The following is a 22,060-nucleotide window of genomic DNA, read 5'->3' on the forward strand; positions in this document are numbered from 1 at the left end:
CTAAGCACGCATCCTTGACACGTGCCAGTTTTGATTGTTAGTGAGAAGATGTTATTTCTGATCCGCACAGACTGTGGTCTCCCAGTGAGGAAATCGAGGATACAGCTACAGAGGGAGGTGGAGAGGCCTAGATTTGGAGCTTGTTGATTAGTACTGAGGATATGACAGTGTTGAACGCTGAGCTGTAATCAATAAACAGTAGCTTGGCGTAGGTAACTAGGTGGTGTAAGGCCAAATTGAGAGCCAGTGAAATTGCATCCAATTCAGATTCAGTTTATTTGTCATTTAGAAACCACAAATGCAATGCAGTTAAAAACTGAGACAACATTTCTCCAGAATGATATCACAAAAGCATATGACAAAACAGACTACACCAGAAAATCCACATAACATTTGGCAATCCGCAATCCAGAGTCCGGAGAGGCTGCTGCATATTAATATCGTGCTACCGTCTTAGCGCGTTAACCAGAAAGGAGCTCCAAATCCACCAGACAAACAAGACCAAAAACTAAAGCTACAAGACCTGCACAAAACCATATAGTTTAAATAGTGCAAACAATAGCATGATTGTTAAAAAAAAAGACCATGGGCACAGTAAAAATAGTCCAAAGATGTTCAAAGACTATAAATTCAAAAGAAATCACCACACAGTTTCCACAAGTCAATAGACAATAGTAGACCATTCGGCTCTTCAAACCTGCACCGCCATTCTGAGATCATGGCTGATCATCTACTATCAATACCCAGTTCCTGCCTTGTCCCCATATCCCTTGATTCCACTATCCATAAGATACCTATTCTAGCTCCTTCTTGAAAGAGAATTGGCATCCACTGCCTTCCGAGGCAGTGCATTCCACACCCCCACAACTCTCTGGGAGAAGAAGATTTTCCCTTAACTCTGTCCTAAATGACCTACCTCTTATTCTCAAATCATGTCCTCTGGTACTGGACACTCCCAGCATCTGGAACATATTTCCTGCCTCTATTTTGTCCAATCCCTTAATAATCTTGTATGTTTCAATCAGATCCCCTCTCAATCTCCTTAATTCCAGCATGTACAAGCCCAGTCTCTCTAACCTCTCTGCGAAAGACATTCCGGACGTCCCAGGAATTAACCTCGTGAATCTACACTGCACTTCCTCTACAGCCAGGATGTCCTTCCTTAACCCTGGAGACCAAAACTGTACACAATACTCCAGGTGTGGTCTCACTAGGGCCCTGTACAAATGCAAAAGGATTTCCTTGCTCTTGTACTCAATTCCCTTTGTAATAAAGGCCAACATTCCATTAGCCTTCTTCACTGCCTGCTGCACTTGCTCATTCACCTTCAGTGACTGATGAACAAGGACTCCTAGATCTCTTTGTATTTCTCCCTTACCTGACTACACCATTCAGTTAATAATCTGCCTTCCTGTTCTTACTCCCAAAGTGGATAACCTCACACTTATTCACATTAAACGTCATCTGTCAAGTATCTGCCCACTCACTCAGCCTATCCAAGTCACCCTGAATTCTCCTAACATCCTCATCACATGTCACACTGCCACCCAGCTTAGTATCATCAGCAGGGGGCGGAGTTTCAAGATGGCGACGTAGACATCTGCCTTCGGGCGCTCTTCATTTTTTAAACTATAATCACCCTTTAATCAAATCTTTTCGTACTTAATTACATGGGTTGATACTCACGATTTACTTCTTTTTTAAAATACTTGATTTAATCTTCTCAAACTTAAAATGTCTGTATCTAAGAAATCGTCTAAAGACCCTCCATCTCTTGAGGCAATCTCCAGTCTTCTGGGTACTAAACTGGATACTAAATTTGCAAGTCTGGAAAATAAGCTTACTGCGAAAATGTCTGAGCTTGAAGAAGTCGTTAGATCATTTGATACCAAGCTTCAATCGCAGGCAGCAGATATTGAACGGCACGAAGAAAAGTTTGCGGCTCTTGACAAGTTAATTTGTGAAAAAATACGTACTATTGAAACTTTGGAGGAGAAGTTACGGTCGACCGTTAAAATAGTGGAGCAGAGTAAGTTTAAAATCACCGATCTTGAAAACCGATCTCGCAGACAAAACTTGTGAATTATCGGATTTCCCGAAAATGTTGTCTGGTGACTTAACTGAATATTTCTCTAACTTATTGTGGGAAATTTTCGGTGAGGATGCTTTGCGGGCTAAACCTACTATTGATCGTGCCCACAGAGTTTCGAGATTTTCGATCTCGAGAGATAAGCCACGAGCTGTGATTGTTCGCCTCCATTATCCTCCGGAGAAAGAGCTTTTAATCCGATTAGCTCGTCAGAAAGGTATGATTTCTCACAGAAACAACAAGTTTCGTATTGTTGAAGATTATTCATTTGAAGTGATGAAGGCGAGAATCGCTTTTAAACCAGTGATGGCAGAGATTCATTCGATTGGACTTAAACAAGCTTTAAGATACCCAGCGAATCTCAGAATTACGTTGAGTGACAACAGTCAGCGCTTCTTTAATACTCCGGAAGAAGCGAAGAAATTCGTCGAAGAATATCGGTCTTCTAGTACAAGTTGAACTATGTGTTATGTTGAAGAATTTTTGGAGAGAAGATGCCATTTCATTTTGGGCTTTAACTTATGAAGCTGCGGTATAGCTTTTTACTTTGGTCTGTAGACCTGGTCTTTTTTTATTATCATGGTTTATAGATGCTCTTCTAATTTTACTATAATGTTTTTTTTCTTAATTTTTTTCTTCTGAATTGGATATACATGTTAATACTCTGTAATAATGATTTATTTTTTAAGATGTCGTTTCTTCTTCCCATAAGACTTTGCTTTCCGTAAGCATTTATTTGCTTGTACTTGAAAATGGGACGAATGTTTTGGATTTTTGGACCTTTTTTTTATATATTGTAGTGATTATTGAATCTTTTTTTTAATCCTTTTTTGATGACCTTTTTGTAATAGATTGGTGAATTTACATTTATATTCTGTAATATGGTTTTTTCAAAATGTCGTTTCTTCTTCCCATAAGTCTCTGTTTTTGAAACATCATTTTCTTGTATCTGAATATGGAATCTTTTTTTTAAAGGCATATTACACTATTTTAAACTTTAATGTTTATCCTTTTTTATTAATGTTCTTTTGCTTTATTATATTATTTTTTTCATTTTGATCGATATATTCTTTCTTTTTACAACCCTGTATTTATATCTGGGTGTTATATAGTCTTTTTTCTTTCTTTTCATGAAGTTGCCATCTTGAAATGGGGGTAATATTAGTATTAGTTTGTGCGCCTGCCGCTTGGCTTTTTTCGTGGGGTTGGGGGAGGGGGTAGGGATCTTTTTTCACGCTTTTGCTTTTTATTTTTTTGCTTTTAGTTTATGGGCCGACTTCAGATTATTAATATTGTTGAAGTGTCATGTTCTCCGGTTGCTCCTGAATCATTTTTCCTTCTTCCTGAATTATGGGTTATGTATCTTTTTAACCTTTCATGATACATACAATTAGTATTGGCATGATGGATAAATCTATTAATTTTATCTCTTGGAATACTAATGGTTTAAATCATCCGATTAAACGTAAAAAAATATTTAAAGTATTCCATAGACTTAATGCTAATATTATTTTTGTACAGGAGACCCATATTAGGAGGGAGGATAATCAACGCATTTTTAGGTTCTGGAAGGGTCAACAATTTCAATCGAATTGTACCGCCAAAATTAGGGGTGTGTCTATTTTTATAGACCCCTCAATTTTGTTTACACATCATGAAATTATTTCTGATCCACAGGGCAGATTTTTGTTGATAACTGGCTCACTTTTTAATCGAAAAGTGGCTGTAGTTAATATTTATGCTCCAAACTTTGACTGCCCTGAATTTTTTAAACGTTTATTTACTTCCCTCCCTAATCTAAATGAATATATGCTGATAATGGATGGAGATTTCAACTGTTGTCTGAATCCTTTGATGGATAGATCTAAACCTATTCGAATTCTTCCGAATAGATCAGCCTTACTTATTAATTCCTTTATGGTTGATTCGGGAATTACTGAAATATGGCAGTTTTTGAACTCTAAAGATAAAGAATTTTCGTTTTTTTCACTTGTTTATCACAGTTATTCTAGAATTGATTATTTCCTTATTGATCATCGTTTATTAACAGATGTTACTGATTGTAAATATGACTCTGTTGCCATTTCGGATCATGCACCTTTGAAATTATCTATCAAGATTTCGGACTCTTTCAATAATACTAGATCTTGGAGACTTAACGCTACTTTGCTTCAAGATCCAGAATTTATCACCTTCATAAAACAGCAAATTGACTTGTTTTTTTCAACAAACTATACCGAAGAGATTGACAGAGGAATACTTTGGGACTCTTTTAAGGCTTTTATCTGTGGACAAATTATCTCATATTCCGTCGGTAAAAGAAAACAAAGATATTTAGATATTGCTTTATTAGTGGATAAAATTAAAGAAATTGATAAGATTTATTCCGTGACTCCTACCAAAGAACTCTATAAGAAGAGAGTTGAGCTTCAAATGGAACATAGTTTATTATTATCTTCTTCAATTGAGAATCAATTAATTAAGACTAGGGCTCAATTTTATATTCATAGTGATCGAACTGGTAAATTGTTAGCTAACCAATTAAAAGCTATTTTGACTAAGCGACAAATTATTAAAATTCGTAAACAAGACGGTAATCTGACTACTGATCATAAAGAAATTAATAATACTTTCCAAGATTTTTATAAATCTTTATATCAATCAGAATTTGATGGTGATCTGTCCATGATGGATAATTTTTTTAACAATTTGAATATTCCTAAACTGACAGATGAAGATCGGAGCTTGTTCGATGCTCCTATTTCTATGGCGGAAATAGGAGAGGCTATCTCATCAGTGAACTCAGGGAAAGCTCCTGGTCCTGATGGTTATATTATAGAATTTTTAAAAACTTTTTCTTCTTTGCTTTCCCCTTGGTTATGTGGAATCTTTAATGATGCATTTACTAAGAAGAGACTACCCCAGTCTTTTTATGAAGCTATTATCTCTCTAATTCTTAAAACAGATAAGGATCCTACTCTATGTGCATCTTATCGCCCTATATCGCTATTAAATGTAGACTCTAAGATTCTTACAAAAATTTTAGCTACTAGATTAGAAAAGTTACTATCACAAATTATTTCAGAAGACCAAACTGGTTTTATTAGGAACCGGTATTCCTTTTTTAATGTTAGAAAATTGATTAATATAATTTACACTTCTTCACCCACAACCTCAGAATGTGTTATTTCATTAGATGGTGACAAAGCTTTTGATAGTTAAATGGACATATTTATTTAATGCCTTGAGAAATTTTAATTTTAGTCCTAATTTTATATCATGGATTAAATTAATACATTATAAACCTGTTGCTTCTGTTCTTACAAATAATTACAGATCCCCTTTTTCTCAATTATCTCGTGGTACGAGACAAGGTTGTCCCTTAAGTCCTTTATTATTTAATATTGCATTAGAACCTTTAGCCATTGCTATTCGTGAATCCCCTAATATCCCGTAATGAGAAGTTATACAAGTTATCACTTTATGCTTTATGCTGATGACTTGTTGTTATATATTTCTGATCCTGACAGGTCTATTCCTGCTATTTTATACTTGTTGGTTCAATTTGGTAGTTTTTCTGGTTATAAACTAAATTTGGATAAGAGTGAATTATTCCCTTTAAATGCGCAAACTTTATTGAATAACAGGATACCATTTAAAGTTGTTACTGATAACTTTATTTATTTAGGTATAAAAATTACCAAAAACTATAAAGATTTATTCAGATTGAATTTTTTACCTATGCTTCATCAGATTCAACAATTTACTACAAGATTGTCTCCTTTATCCTTATCATTAGTTGGCCGGATTAATGCTATTAAAATGATGATTTTACTGAAATTTTTATATTTATTTCAAACCTTACCAATTTTTATTCCTAAATCTTTTTTTGATAACATTGATTCAAAAATTTCCTCATTTGTGTGGCAAAATAAAAACCCCAGGTTAAGTAAAAGGCAGTTACAAAAATCTAAAAAAGATGGTGGTGGAGCTTTACCTAACTTTAGATTTTACTATTGGGTGAATAATATTCGAAACTTAATATATTGGAAATTAGATTTGGATTCACCATTGTGCCCATAGTGGGTAAATTTAGAATGCAATGATGCACAAGGACATTCTCTATTCTCTGTTCTTGGTTCTTCCCTTCCTACTGATTTAGTTAAATTCAATAAACAGTTATCCAACCCTATTGTCAAGCACACATTATGAATTTGGTTTCAATTTCGTAAGTTTTTTACTCTGAAAAACTTTGTTCTTGATAGCCCTATCTTACTTAACTTCTTTTTTAAACCTTCTTTGACAGATCAAGCTTTTAGCATATGGAAAAGGAAAGGTATAATATGTTTTCGAGATCTTTTTTTTGAGGGTAGTTTGATGTCTTTCGACCAACTTTCCAACAAATTTAAGTTACCTAAATCTAATTTTTTTAGATACTTACAAATCAGAAATTTTTTACATAAAGTTCTACCATCCTTCCCCAATTCAACTTTGATAGATTTTTCAGATATGATTTTTACCTTGAATCCTTGTCAGAAGGGATTAGTGGCTCTTATTTATAATATGATTATGAAGATACAACCAGAAATATCAGGTAGAATTAAACAAGAATGGGAAAAAGAACTTCAATATAATATATCAACAGAAAAATGGGAAAAAATTCTACAAGTGGTTAATTCTTCTATATGTGCTAAACATGCTTTAATACAATTTAAGGTTGTACATAGAGCCCATATGTCTAAAGATAAACTTGCTCGATTCTATTCTCATATTAACCCTCAATGTGACAGATGTCATTTAGATGTGGCCTCATTGACCCACATGTTTTGGTCATGTCCCATTTTACATAACTATTGGAAGGACATATTTGCTATTATTTCCTCAATTTGGAATATTGATTTACAACCTCATTTTATTACTACAATTTTTGGTATACCAAATGAGGACGGTAACTGGTTTTCCCCTTCAATTAGACGAATGATCGCCTTTGTAACATTAATGGCCAGAAGGTCTATATTACAAAATCGGAAAGAAGTAAATCCTCCTACCAACGTTTCAGTGGTTCTTTCAAACTATTTCTTATTTGAGCTTAGAAAAAATTAGAAGCACTATTTTTGACTCATCAATTAAATTTGAAGAAACTTGGGGACCGTTCATTCGACATTTTCATATGAATTAATTTGGTCTCTTCCAGATCTTTTCTCTTTTTATTCTTGTTCTGGTATGGAGTTCCGGAGTTTTTGACACTATCATATACATATAAACTGTTATTATTGCCCATGTTAGTTTAGTTTAGGTTTAATTTTTTTTTCAATATATATTCTTTTCTCTTGTATTTTTTGAATTTTTTTTTCTTTTGATGATTATTCTTATTCTTTTTCATGTATAATTAATATAGGTTAGATTGATTAATGTACTTTTTTTTGCTGATATTTTAATAAGATATTGTTATTGTATTACTAATTCAACTTTAAGTCTAATGCACTCATAACCTATTCTATATTACGATATGTTTTTTTAATATATGAAATTCAATAAAAAGATTGAAAAAGAAAGAAAGTACCATCAGCAAACTTGCTGATGTTATTCTCAATGCCTTCATCTAAATCGTTGATGTAAATCGTTGAAGTCCCCAGGGTCCCAACAGACTCGCCATCCCACGCCGGCGGCAGAAGGGAATACCCGCGCTATCGACTTCCATGGCGCTGCCCGACTGAGCCTTGCAGACGCAGCAGACAATGAAAGCTCCATCGAACCCAGCCTCACAGACGCAGCACACACCAAAGGCCACCTGACCGCAGCGGACTCCAAATCTGTCGAACCTCCGAGCCGACGACCATCCCCTCTGGCACAGCTTCTCCGAGCACCATCCTCTGTCGAGCGTATTGAGATGGCACCGCCAACGGCCATCGGCAACGTGGCCCCGAGGACTGGGGGCCTGTTCTTCCCAGCAGCAGCAACGAAGAAGGTCTTCCTGGAGATTTCCCGATGTTCTTCCGTGCTCCCACGTCTGTTTTCAATCGATTATAATTGCGCATGGCACCCCACTTCACAAATAACAGATAATCAGCTCTGGAGTGGCCGCTGCAAGCTGTGTCGCGCCGCCATCTTGGAATCCACACCAATGGAGATGTATTGTAGCAATAGGCAAATTGCATTGGGTCCAGGTCACTGCTTAGGCAGGAGATGCTTCTGATGATGACCAACATCTCAAAGCACTTCATCACAAAGGATGTGAGTACAGATGGGTGAAGGTTGTTGAGGCAACTCACCCTGCTCTTCTTGGCACTGGTATGATTGCAGACACAAAGTTATTCATTTGCAAGGAATGAATAATTAAAAAGGAGAAGAGCAAATGTAATCTAATTTACTTCTTTGCTTGAATGCTCTAATTAAAGAAGCATTTCACGAAATTTAATAATTTTTTTTTCAAAAGCAGAAGCATTCACAAGCAGAGAACATAACAGCTATCACCAGATTCATTATCTTCATCCTTGTTATAATGGGACTTGTTCTGGCTGCTCCACAAGATGATGCATGTGCAAATCCCTGTCACCGTTGCAGTGCAGGATTGAGCTGGAATTTACCAGCAAGTTAACTTCAAGGGATCTGCAAAACACATGATCATATTTCTACTGTCTTACTAAGGTTCACAAGTTTCGACACATTTGGGTTATGACACCAACCACACTCCTCAACCCCATCTCAAACTTCCCACACTTGTGCATGAGTAATGGCTTTAAAAGGTCAACTATCCCCAAATAGCAAGATAATGAGGCAACAAACATTCACTCAGTTCAAAATACCATAGAAGAGAACGATGTCCAGTCAGAATCCATGTATCTGAGAAGTTGTGACATAGAATCAAAATACAGTGGATTCTAGTTAAGTGGGACTCATCAGGAGCAGTACATTTTGGCCCAATTAAGCAGCTGCCCTAAATAGCTGAAGTTCCATGGAAATTGTTAAAAGGGTATAAAAAAAGACTAACTACTGTTTAACTCAGTAACAAATTATGTATTTAAATAAAATACAGAACAAATTAATACACTACCAAAACTAATACAGTACTATAAACAGTTAATCACGGAGAAATTAACTGGAGTACATTGTTAAGTATCTTTAATTGGCTATAAATGAACAAAAAAAGCACAGACACCTGTTTTCATTTTCATTGTAGCATTCAAGATGACTGTCAATACCTTCAAATTATTCATATTTCCTAACTTGTTGAAGTAGTAAAATCATTACATTTTCACTACTGGTCATTCCTGGCATCTCCAAGCCTGAATGCTTGAAACTGAAATGAGCAAAAGAGTTCTGAATTGTCTTACTGCTTATTACTTGCCAACTAATAGTCACAAAAACCTCTGCTTTTTGTGCACAAATACATGCAAGTGAAGCTGTTTAAAAACTATACACTCTAAGCACCATGTAGTGCCTTAACAGCCACACTACGTGCACATGACTGATCCTAGCTAGAAACTGTTCAGCAACATTCTCTAATTAATCAGCACAGTGTCCCAAATAAAGGAAGGGAATCCCGGCTATTTTTATTTGATTGGTTTTTGTTAAGAGTTGTCCCAAATGAGTAGATGCTCTGATTAACCAATGGCCCAATTAACCAGAATCCACTGTATATTTTCTTCAAGTCATGATAGGATGCAATTTTTTTCAACAATTCTAGCAAATGATACCGGGAAATCGACCTATGCATAAAGTCATTGAGCAGAAATGTGCAAAATCTATGATCTTACATGTACTCGTAAGTTTTACTTACCTTTCAGAGCACGAGTCCAATCCTTAACATAACTTGTCAGATATTAGGGAACAACTGAGTCTTACAAAGTTGGAAAGTTGGCTGCTTGGATTCAGAATTGGCTTGCTCACAGAGGGCAGAGTGTGGCAGATTGTAGGAACTAGCCTCCCCAGCATCGAGGACACCTTCAAAAGCAATGCCTCAAGAAGAGGATATCCATCATTGAAGACCACCATCAATCAGAACGTGCTTTCGTCCCATTGCTACCATCAAGGAGGAGATCCAGGATCCTGAAGACATACACTCATCATTTAAAAACAGCTTTTCCCCCCGCCATCAGATTTCTGAATGGACAGTAAATCCATTTACATTACCTAATTATTTTTTTCTTGTTTGCACTGCTTAAATAATTTATGTATTTTTTCTTACTGTAACTTATAGATTTTTTTTATTATTCTCCCAGAAAATGAGAAAAGGTTGACTGAGCTAGGCTTTCTCTTTAGAGCAAAGGAGGATGAGAGGAGACTGCATAGAGGTCTATCGGATGATATGAGGCATAGCTAGAGTGGGCTCCCAACAACTCTTCCCCAGGGTGGCAATGACTAATACCAGAGGACATAATTTTAAGGTGATTGAAAGAAGCATCGTGGCAATGTCAGAGATAATTTTCTTTTACACAGAGAGCATGTTAAATGCTCTGACGGGGTTGGTGGTAGAGGCAAGCACATTAGGGACATTTTAGAGACTCTTAATTAAGCAGATAGATGAAAAAAAACGGAGGGCTATTTGAGGGTGGTAGAATTAGATGGATATTGGAGTATTTGCTGTACTGTTCTATGTTCTACTACCATACGTTAACAACGTGCCAAACTAATTCTAATCCGATAAATAACTTTTGAAATTTTGAACATGTAGGTGCATGCAAGATCACTCCAAAACTAGATTGATTACATGATTATGTTGACTGGGGAAGAGAATTTAATTATTTTTCTGGACAAACAGCTTGTGAAATACTGTAGCGTTAGGCCATTTGAAAATGAGATTCATTCAAAATCCAGTCATTTTCACTCCACAAACCAGAAAGTGAGATACTAAGTAAAAAGTAACAACTTGAGAAGTTTACTTAATCATTTAAACCAAGAGCTGCCTCGCCCAAAAGACATTATTTGAAACAATCCATTAGTCCATCAGTAATGCACGCATTTAGTTCTAAAAAGGTGGGGGCAGTAGAACCAAGGAAGAAGGCTGAATCTGGCATTGGAAGTGTCATTAAGTAATAAATGAATTAAATTAACAATGGAATCAACATTTTCTTATTTATTTTAATGATTCTAGGCATCTTTAGTTAATCATTTATTTACATTGTTGTATTTCTAGCAGGCTGGGTGCATGTTAACTTTTGTAGTTGAAAGCATAACCAGAATTAAGTCTCCAAGTTAATCTAAAACTCTGTTACTGTAAGACCAGAATCTCACACTCATATGCATGCTCAGTTAAACAGCCACTCAGTGAAGACGTAAATAATAACTTTTCTTTTAAAGTTTAAGGGATTTTAAAGTTAAGTAGGTGTGGTGAACTATGTGCCTGTCTGGACACGCCCCCTTCTGACTGCTCCTGTGGCTCCTCCCACAGGCCCCTGTATAAAGGCGATTCAGGTCTAATCCTCTGCCTCATTCTCCAGGATGTAATATGATGGTCACTCACTGCTGGTTCCTTCTTTAGTCAATAAAAGCCAATATCTCGCCTTACGTCTCAGAGTGAGTTATTGATGGTGCATCAGTAGGGCAATTAAGTTCAAGAGCTACAAGATAATGGTGCAGCTCTGTAAACTCTGGTTAGATCACACTTGGGAGAATTGTGTTCAGTTCATGTTGCTTCATTATAAAAATGTGGAAGCTTTAGAGAGGATGCAGAGAAATGACAGGGCGTTGCTTGGATTGGAGAACACATTGTATGAGGAAAGGGTGCCCAAAGCTTTGGAGTGGATGAGAGTAGACTTTATAGAGGTGTATAAGATTATGAGAAGCACAGATAGTGTCTTTTTCCCAAGGCGGCAATGGCTAATACTACAGGATACTTGTTTCAAGAGCATGGAGAAAAGCTTGAGGAGGATGTTAGAAGTCGGTTCTTTTAGACAAAGAGTCTTGGGTGACTGGAATGCACCACCTGGTGTGATGGTCGAGGCTGATACAAAAGTGATGCTTAAAATACTCTTAGATAGGCACATGGATGTCAGTAAAATGGAGAGTTATGGGCTGCGTCAGAGGGAAGAGGTAGACTGATCATGCAGTATGTTCATATAAGCCAGCACAACATCGTGGGCCAAAGGGCCAATACTGTGCTGTGGTGTTCTATAATCTATGCTCTATCTCAGCATGATTGATTGGATCCAATGTTCATATATGCATGTTTACACACAACTATTGCTATTTGGGTCCACCTCAAATGGGACAAACTAATTAGTTTCCTTGGCTACAGACCACAACAAGTTCACAACAAGTAGTTCAGTCTGGATTTTTTTGAACCAAGTTCAGTCTTAAAACTGAATGTACTGCAAGTTACCTGTAAGCTTCCTACCTTGTGAATTCTGCCATTGCTACAGTGTCTAATCAATTCAACGCTTCATAACTTTGATATTTATTGATCTGACTAAATTGAGATGGCAGATAATTGGACATTTAAAACAAAATATTTGGTTTATGTGTTAATGAGCCATCCTTTTCAGATTTCAATGTCACTTGTTATGGAAGCAATTACCCTTTTAATTATATGTCTGGAGATAAATAAAATAACCAAATCTCATTGCAGGTTAAATATTTGAGAAATTTCTTGACCCTTTTTAAGAACATGTGTTCACAAGTGATTATCACTAGCATATAAAGATTTACTAAATTTGTACAGAAAGCAGAATAACTTGAGATATTCTGCATTATCATAATGGCTCAGCAGAAGGTGGTGTGATCCATGTTCAATCCTGATCTCCAGTGTACATATGGGGTTTGGACTTCTCCCTGTTATGGTTTGGATTTCCCTGGGGCTGTTACTGCTTTCTCTTTATTCCTAATATGTGCTCCTACTGAATGTCAACATGGTTAAGTGGCTCTGATAAATTATTCCCAATGTCAATAGACAGTAGACGAATCAGAGTGGAGTTGGTGGGTATATGAGTGAAATATAGAGATTTAAAGTGGGGGAATAGAATTGATGGCAATGCTTAGAGCCAACATAGTTTGAGGATCAAATAACATTCTTCAATGCAGTGATATAATTGTGAATGTAACAGGAAGACAAACATATCTGTACACAAACACAATGTAGTTCTGGAATTTGTTGCTAGAATGCCATTGTCACGAGTTTGGACAGGAATGGACCCAAATGCAGGACGTAGGCACTGAAGTACTAGGGGTAGGACAGGATGGGGATGCCATGGCATTTAAGGGTTAATGCAGGCAGGGCTGGATCCCGGAGATCAGGCAGGCAGGAGGATCCCAGAGTCCGTGGCAGACAGGAGGAGAGCCCCCTGGGGCGGGCGCATAACTCATGGACAGGGCCGCCTCCCAGGCAGGAGCACGGAGGCTTGGGCATGACGCGGAATACCTGGGCAGGTGCAGGGCAACGAAGTCCCTCAGCTGGGCAATGGCAGACGGCCTGGCTTACCTGACGGAAGCAAGGGACAGGAAGGGGCAGAATCACCCGAGAGGCAATGGCAATGGCCTGGCTTACCCGATGGAGGCAAGGGACAAGAAGGGGCAGAACCACCAGAGGGGTAACGGTGAAAGCCTGGCTTACCCGACGGAGGCAAGGGACAAGAAGGGGCAGAACCACCCGAGGGGTAATGGTGAAAGCCTGGCTTACCCGACTGAGGCAAGGGAAAAAGAAGAGAGCTGGGTCCAGGGTAAGCAGCAGGAGAACCGGGATACACCGGTAAATAGGGAGAAGCAAGCAGACAGCGCAACAGCGAGGGCAAGGCGAATATGGCAGAACAGCGGGACCAGTGCACCCGAGAGAAGCAGGAAAACAAGACAAACCGGGCAGAACAGGTACAGAGCCGGTTGCAGAGCAGGCAAGGAGCGGGATTCGGAGCAAACGAACTAGGTACAGAGCAGGTTAAACCAGCTTCGGAGCAAAACGACCACCCTAACTAGGCTCAGTCCCCGAGCCCTTTATAAACACCTGCCCCCTAATAGGCGACAGGTGTACCTCCTTAAGCCAAGATGATCCAATGGCTCTGGGTGACAGGAGGGCTGGCTGCAAGGCCCAGAGTCCAGAGTCCGCGGACCGGAGCAAGACCCGGAAGGTGGGCTCCAAACCGGACTCTAACAGTCATTTAGTCCCCTAAATCTCATAACTATTATACCTGTACATTGTTTCACTGAAGAACCAAACTGGCTCTTTTTCTAAATTCTGATGATGTCAGTGATCAGAATGGTTTCAACTTGCTTTACCCAAGCTTTTCGAGCTCTGATGTGAAACCTGAAACTTCTCATTTAAGAACTTGGGTTCAACTGAAGGTTTTATGTTGTTTCTTGAAATTTGTTTTAACAAGTGGGTCCAGTTAAAGTAAGTTGGGGGGGGGGGGGTACTATAGAAGATGTGGCCAGGTGCAAAGTTTGATTTGGCACAGACATTTGACAGAATGTGTTGTATCCTAGTAGAGTAATTGAATACCTAAGGCTCCAATTTCAGCTGGGTGAAAACAATAAAGGAAATATCATTACTCCATGATTAAAGATTTGGGGATATTTGCAAAGGCAATTGCAATGGTATCATTCATTTTGGGAGAAATAGAATATAAAAGCAAAGATGTTAATGCTGAGGCTTTATAAGACATTGGCCAGACCAGATTTGGAATATTGTGAGCTGTTTTGAGCTTATTATCAAAGAAAGGATGTGCTGGTATTGGAGAGGGTCCAGAGGCAGTTCACAAGAATAATCCAAGGGAATTAAAGAGTTAAAGTATGAGGAGCATTTAATGGCTATGGGCCTGTAATCACTGGAATATAGAAGAATGAGGGAAGATTTCATTGAAACCTATTGAATATTGAAAGGCATAAATATAGTGGACGTGGAGAGGATGCTTTCAACAATAGGGTGGGTGGGATCCTTCATGATGTTACTGGCCCTTTACCAGCACCTTTCAGTATATATGTCCTTGACGGCAGTAGGCCAGTGCCAGTGATCATTGGGCAGTTCTGAACACCCATTATATAGACTTCTTATCCACCACAGGCAGTTTCCGTACCAAGCAGTGACAGAACTTGTCAGGATGCTCTGTACTGTAGAAAGATGTGACGGTGGATGTGCAAGTTCCAGCTCTCTTCAGCCCCCTGTGAGCTCTCCTGACTATGTGGGATGTGTCCTGGGACCATGAGAGGTTGTGTGCGATGTGCACTCCCAGGAGTTTGAAACTGCTTGCAGCTTCCACCGCTGTGCCGCTGATGTAAAGGGAAGGGGGTTTGAGCGGTGCATCTCCTGAGGTCAACAACTATCTCTTTTGCCTTTTTAACATTAAGGAAGAGATTATTTGACAGGCAGCAGGCCTCGAGCTTTCCACCTATTCTCTGTAAGCCACGTCATCGTTGTTGGTGTTACCACTGCGTCATCAGCAGACTTGAAGATGTGATTATTCATACGTTTTGCCGTGCAGTCATGTGTGAGCAGAGTGTACAGCAATGCACTCAGCACACAGCCCTAGGAGGCAACCATATTGAGGATGACAGGGAGGCAGGAACGGTTGTACATCCTGAATTATCTGAGATCTGTTGGTTAGGAAGTCCAACACCCAGCTGCTCAGAGAGGTATTTAGAACGAGGAGTAGAAGTTTGTTCGCCAAGATCTATGGGACAATAGCGTCGAATGCTGAACTGAAATCCAGACACAGCATTCAGACATAAGTGTCATTGTTTTCTGGGTGTGTCAGAACCAAGGGAATGACAGATGCTATGGTATCTGTCATAGAGCAACTCTGTTAGTAAGCAGACTGGTCAGTGTCCACTGTAGCAGGAATGGAGTTTTGATTAGATACGTTTAAAGTACTTCATGATTGGCATCTGTGCCACTGGATAGTAGCCAATTAGTTTTGAAGATGTAGAGTTCTTTGGAACTGGGATGATGGTGGCTGACTTGAAGTATATGGGGACAACAACCTGGATGAGAGAAGTGCTGAAGATGTCTGTGAAAACATCAGTGACCTGCTGTGCAAACTCTGAGTACTTGGCCTCTTTCCAATTTAAATGCCTTTCTTATAACAGGGTGGCCAAAAGCGTATACAGTACTCTGAGTGTGGCCCAGATATGGTGCACACAATAAATTAAAACAAGGTATTTTCCAGAAGATCAATTCAAAGGCTGAGTGATATGTTTTTAACTACTTTGTATAAGTGCAAAGTCATGATAATGTCCTCTTAATTCAACCATATTTTAAATAAATACTTAATCTATAATGAACATGAGAAAATCTGCAGACACTGTGTATGGTGCTTACACTATATTCTGAAAGCTGTTAAATATAAAATATTGTCCAGAGTTATTATAATGCCATTACTTCTCAAACCAGTTTCTTGTCATCTATATAAACCCTGCAAAATAACAGAAAACAAAGAAAGATTATTTAAGAAAAACAGCTAGATCAGGTGATATTATGCATCTGCCCTAGTTTGAAACCATTTAATTTGATTAGTTTTGATCAAGTCTTTGAACTTTGGTTTAATGACATACTTGACCTTAAATTGGAAATCATGTGGCAATGAAGTGGTAGAACCTCACTGTTCAGTTTATCCAAAATCTGGGTAGAAGCCATCTTGACCTCAGACTAGAAGGCAAGATGTATCCTGAAGGAATTCAGAATGTAAAAGACTGGAATTGTTTAAAAGAAAGACTAGCTTTTTAATAATTTTTTATGATCTTGCAATGCCCTAGGATGCTTTACAATCAACGAAGTGTAAGCCCTGTTAATGATCCTGAAAGCAACAGAGTCATTTTGCCCACAAACAGCAATATGATAATGCACAGATGATCTATTTTGTTTTAATTGTGTTGACTGATTGCTGAATATCAACGAGAACACTGGGAGTAATATTCAAATTTTCTTTAACATAATACCATTTGATTTCAGATGCAAAACAGACAGGGGCTGCCACAATTTAATGTCTCATTGAGAAGGTGTAACCCATCCTGAATAAAGCATTGGACAGTCAGCCTAGAATTTTGTGATGTGTCTCATGAGTAGGACTTGGAGAGGAAAGTGCTACCAACATTTGGCACAGACATTTCAGGGCTTAACTGTCCTAATACTTTTCAAAACCTTCCAATCATAAAGATCAGCTAAACTACTAACATTCAAAAACTACCAAGAAGTATTCCAACACCACTGTTGTCGACAAAATTTCAGGTAGTGACAAGGGGTCATACAGGAGTGGGATAGATCAGCTGGTTGAGTGGTGTGCATCAGAAACCTTCCACTCAGCATCAGAAATATCCAGGAATTGATACTTCAGAAAGGAGAAGTCAGGAGAATACAGACCAGTCTTCACTGAGGATGTGACACCATGTCAGCGATCAAAATATTTCATATTTCAGAGGTTTCTGGATTTTGGAATTTTGGATAAGGATTACTAATCCTACTGTAAATTTTCTATCTTGCACTGTAATGCTGTTGCAAAACAATAAATTTCACAACATGTGTCAACGATTCATATTCTGATTCTGATGTGCTGGTCAGGCAATCAATTCTTACTCCAGTATTTTCAGTAATTCAGTGCAAGAGCATATGAAAAAAATACAGATTGCAATTCAACTCATCAATAAACAGATTATCTAAACAGAGTGTAGATGTTAGTCTCAGAAAGAAGCTTCAATTATGGTGTACAATTTCTACTTTAAAGAAGTTTTGTTTCTAATTAGCAACCGTTTAATGGTGTTACCCATTTCTCTGGTTTGCTGAAGTGCAGGGATTTCACAGAAAACATTTAAACATATGCATCTAGAAAAGCTTCAACAGACATGTAAAAATTCCAAGGATGGAGACTAAACCAGAGGGTCCGATATACCTCATAGATCCAGCACCAAACCCTTCATAGTAGTATAGAGTCAGCAGCTTAAAATGCTTAGGCTTTAACATATTAGATAACCCGTCTTTGGCCCAGAACTTAGAAGGCATCAGAAGGAAAGTGTGCCTGTGTTTTCACTTAGGATGCCAAGGAAGTTTATTCAAACAGTTGTACTGTTTAATGACAACAGTTCTACAGTTGTACTGATGAAAGTGTCCTAGCTGGTTACATCATGGTCTGGTCCAGCAATTCAAATGGATGTGAACATTAAGAAGATACAGAGTGTGGTGGACTCTGCCCAATACATCAAGGGCACATTCCTCTCCACCATCAGTAGTATCTAAGGGAGGCACCGTTACAGGAAGGCAATGACCATTATTGAAATCCATTACTATCTTTTCTGCACCTACTATAAAGGCAAGACATACAGAAGTCCAACACCACCAAATTCAAAAACAACTACTTCCCTTTAACTATTTGGTCTTCAACAAATTGGCAAAATCATAATCACCATTACAGTTTAGCAACCGTAGGATGACTCCGATAACTTGGCACTAAAATGGATTTTGATTTTATTTGTCCTATGTTGTAAAAAGTATATATAATTTTCTTTTTGTTTTTTTCCTGTGAATGCTGAAGAACGTATGTTGCTATGTGCCTGTGTTGCTGCTGAGTAAGTTTTTCATTGCATCCGTGGATACATGTTCTTGTACATTTGACAACAAAATCAACCTCAGCTTTGCTTGCAGTGTCATTACTGGTACATCCAGCACATTGTGGAAGAATTGGCAATTTTGCAGCATAGCGATCCTGTTCCTGCCATTTTATACATCTTCACTTGTGAGGTCACCAAACTTCACATTTCTTCATTCAATAAAAAGTCATTTAAGTTGTTTGTGTACTTAATGTTTTAGTATTAGTTGAGTAATATTGTAAATACATTGTTTGATTAAGCATTCTTGTTCATTTAAATAATTTATTACAGGTTATATGTAGAAGTATGTGAATAGCTAAAATATCATGCCACTACATCATGCCCTTGATTAAAGTAAAAGCAAAACCAGACACGTTTTTCCCAGTCCTATGTTTTTGCTTTTAATTAGTTTCTCATTTGAAATTATAAAATATAACAGTGTCGGCAAAGAAATTTTAAACAAACCGAAGACTACTACCTACCTGTTTAAGTACAGCAAGAGGTTTGATTTTAAAAAAAGGAGCAGCAAGACATTCGAATTATAAAACAGCACAGCAAGAAATGGTCGTGTTCTTTAAAAGCACAGCACTTCTTTTTCTTTGCAAGAGGAGAAAGATGTTTAAGTTAAAAAAAAAGGCCAGAAAATAGAGAGAATTCATGGGTTCATAAACAGTGAGTACCAAATGATAATAATCATAAATAAAAATAAAGCAGAAAAGGCTGGCTACATCAGAATGAGAGATACATTTGATTACACAAGAGATAATTTCATATTGTATACTGAGCAAATTGAGTAGTATTTTGAAGCAAGTGAAATAGCCAATGAAAAGTGAGTGCATTGAACTTAAAGGCATATAATTTGCCTAGATGTTTAAATGTTCCACTCAAACCAGCCAAAATGAGCTTTGCTGATATCATGAAAGTAATGCATGGACATTTAGAACCGAAACCATTGTTGATTGCAGAATGTTTTAGGTTTCATAGGTGGAATCAAAAGGAAGGCAAGTCTATTTTGGCATATGAGGCTGAATTGAAGAAGCTGTCTGAGCATTGTCAGTTCAGTGATGTACTGAGAGATTGATTAGTTTGTAGAAATTTATAAGAAAGCATTCAAAAATGGCTCCTAACTGAAGTATAACTGACTGTACATCTAAATGAGCAGTTGAAATTCTCCATCAATGGAAACAGTAGTCGGAGATGCAACTGAGTTGCTGTCAGGAATGAAACTGAGCAACGTCCAAACAGAAACTAACCTAACCAACAGTAACACAATCAAATTGTGTTACTGTTGTGGCAGGGGCTCACATACACCAGACCAATGCAGACTTAAAGGCAAATTTTGCAGAAAATGCAACTAAGTACAAAGAGCAGGTCAGCAGAAATAAGTAATGGTTCACACATGGAAGATAAAAAGTTAAGTAGCAGCTTCAAAATGAGCACTAATCTGCATGCTGTTGATGAAAGATCTGATAATGAGAGTGATATAGGACTGGATACTCTTGAGATGTACAATGTGAGAACTAACAATAGAAAAGTAATATGACTTACATCAGAAATGAATGGGAAATTAATTAAATGGAACTGGACACTAGTTCAGCTGTTTCGATCATTCCACAAAATGTGCTTGAATAGCATTTCAAAGTGAAGCCTGCATATATCCAGCTAGAAACTTATACTGGAGAAAAGATAACTGCTGTGGGGACTGACATTTGTAACAGTGAAATACAACAACCAACAAGCCACATTGGGCTTGTCTGTGGTAAGAACAGGAGGGTCAGCATTGTGGGGCCATGATTGGCTAAGACAACTAGAACTTGATTGGAGATCCATCCACCATTTGCATGCCACTTCTGTCGCAATAGAGTCAACTGAAAGCGAATTGAGAAAGGTAATGGATGATGCCACAGCAGTGCTCAAGGATGTCACTGGAAAACTCAAACATATCCAAGGTAAAGAGTGTTAAATAAAAATGCCTTATCCAGGTTTTACAAAGTCCATTTGGTTCCTTATACCATCTGTGATAAAGCAACCAGTGAACTGGATTACATGGAGGCTGAAGAAATTCTTTCTAAGTTTTAGTAGAGCCTGTGGGCAATGCTAGTGGTCCCAGTAGCCAAGAAGGACGGCTTGTCTGGATCTGCGGTAATTTTTAGATCACCATCAACCCAGTACCGAAAGTAGATCAACACCTTCTGACCAGGAGAGAGGATACCTTTGCAAACTTTTCTGGAGGGAATCATTTCAGCAAAATGGACTTAGCCGAGGTCTATCCACAGATGGAGATGGAAGAAGAATCCAAAGTGTCTCTCACCATCAACACTCATAAATGGCTTTATCACTCTGCTAGGATTATTTTGGAGTAGCATCTGTAGATGCACTCTAACAGAAAAAATCTGTGTACTAGGAGCTGCAAGGCTGCCCAGACACTCAGTGTTACAAAGATGACATTGTTACTGGTAAAGATGACAAGGAACATCTCCAAAACCTCAAGACATTGTTAAACAGATTAGAAGATTATGGGCTCAGTACATGATGCAACAAGTGTGAATTCTTTAAACCAAGAATCATTTTCTGTGGTTACACCATTGACACACAATTTTTACACAAGTGTGCTGAGAAAATTCAAGCAGTGGTGGATGACCCAAGGCCAAAGGATAGGTCCTTTTGATAATTTGTCAACTACTATAAGAGATTCCTGCCAAACTTGGCTACTGTGCTTCACCCCTTGAACACATTACTACAGATCAGGACGAAATAGCAACAGACATAGAAATGAGAGGTGGCTTTAAAAAGGTAAAGGAAATGGTGACGTCAGATATTGTACTCACACATTGTGATCCACATCGTCCAGTGAAACTTGCCATGTACTGTTCAGGATGCCAACATGTCCAGAATAATGAAGGCCCGAGCTGTCAAAAACACTTCCTAGATTCCCAGAGTCAATTCTATAACCACCACAGAGTCGAAGATTGTTTCACAACCACATGTCTCACCTGACAAGCAGAGTGATCTTCCTTGTCAAGAAAGATGTTATCCCACAAGAGTAAAAAGCCTCCACAGCAATTTAACATTTAAGCCTGAATGGGACAATTTACATAAACAGATAGATATGTATATAATTAATGATGCATTCTATATTGAGTTGGAGTCTATAGCTAAGCAGGGAGGAGTGATGTGCATTTAATATTCCAGTAATATTTCAATAGGTGCATTTAATGTCAGAGGAACGTATACAATATACATCGTGAAATTCTTTTTCTTTGCAGATATCTGCAGGTATTTGAGTAATATTGTAAATATATAGTTTGATTAAGCAATCTGGATTGTTTAAATATTTCATTATGGGTTATATGCAAAAGTACAAGAAAGGCAAATGTCATCATAATGCCATGTTATACCTGTGTGTCTCGCTTAAATTAAAAACGAACTAGATACACTCTTTCCGACTGTGTTTCTGCTTTTGATTAGTTT

General features: G+C 37.9%; 1 protein-coding gene across 2 annotated transcripts in view; it reads right to left on the minus strand.

Moving 5' to 3' along the window:
- LOC132397298 (low-density lipoprotein receptor-related protein 5-like) overlaps positions 1–22,060 on the minus strand; it is a 235,999-nt gene that overhangs the window by 169,750 nt on the left and 44,189 nt on the right. The gene's annotated exons all lie outside the window — the stretch shown is intronic.

Source organism: Hypanus sabinus, chromosome 7, assembly GCF_030144855.1.
Source record: "Hypanus sabinus isolate sHypSab1 chromosome 7, sHypSab1.hap1, whole genome shotgun sequence".
Taxonomy (NCBI): domain Eukaryota; kingdom Metazoa; phylum Chordata; class Chondrichthyes; order Myliobatiformes; family Dasyatidae; genus Hypanus; species Hypanus sabinus.